Below are 1,046 nucleotides of genomic sequence, written 5' to 3'. Positions count from 1 at the left end.
GAAGGGGGATTTGATGGGGATTTAGTTTCTTTCACTGCTGTGAAGGTGTGGGTGAAGTTAATTTGAGTTTGGTGGACTGTGGAGGTGTATTGGGTTCTGTCCTTATTTCCGACAGGGTTTCGAGCTCAAAATTGAGCTCCGGCAAAGGGAATGGGTGAGGAAAAGTGGTTGTGATGCACTGAGTGGATCTTAGGGAATCTCTTTGTGAAGTTTGGAGAGGCCTCTCTGAGAAAATAGAGCGATCTTCCCCGTCTATTTGATACACGCTTGATCGAACGGCTCCTCGTCATCGTCCCCGATAGAATGATCCCATGCCCGTCCACACTAAAACCTTAAGATCTCGGCCTAAACTCAACCAAACTACTTCGGGCTTGATCCTATGGACTCGTCTAACTAAGACGAACACATCCATGCGGCCAAGGTACCATGAAATCAAGCTTAAATAAATGGAGAATCAAAATAAGCTCGGGAGGAGTAGGAGTTTTATACCTTTGCTCTGAGAAGGGAGGCTTTGATCAGAGGTGCTCGGCACGTTTGTTAGGGTCCAAGAAGGCTAGGGATTGAGTCCCTGGTCTTGGTGTAAAGCCTAGGTATGAATTCAACCAAGCTCGATTTCAGCGTCTAGAGCTATGCTATGGTAGAGGCTCTGTGGAAGGGGGATTTGATGAGGATTTAGTCTCTTTCACTGCTGGGAAGGTGTGGGTGAAGTTAATTTGAGTTTGGTGGATTGTGGAGGTGTATTTGGTTCTGTCCTGGTTTCCGACAGGGTTTCGAGCTCAAAATTGAGCTCCGGCAAAGGGAATGGGTGAGGAAAAGTGGTTGTGATGCACTGAGTGGATCTTAGGGAATCTCTTTGTGAAGTTTGGAGAGGCCTCTCTGAGAAAATTTCAGCACATCTCCCATGGCCGTGGGAGGTGAGTTTTTATAAAAATGGCCATGGGGTGGCTCTCAGGGCATAAGTTTGGGTGCATTGTGGTGCTTAGGTGGAGGGCAGAGGAGCTCCATAGTTTGATTTGGATGAGCTGGCCTCTAGGTTTGATTTGGGT

The sequence above is a fragment of the Phalaenopsis equestris genome, unplaced genomic scaffold (assembly GCF_001263595.1).
Source record: "Phalaenopsis equestris unplaced genomic scaffold, ASM126359v1 Scaffold000895, whole genome shotgun sequence".
Classification (NCBI taxonomy): Eukaryota; Viridiplantae; Streptophyta; class Magnoliopsida; order Asparagales; family Orchidaceae; genus Phalaenopsis; species Phalaenopsis equestris.
The sequence above is the reverse complement of the archived record's forward strand: the minus strand, read 5'-3'. Positions refer to the sequence as shown.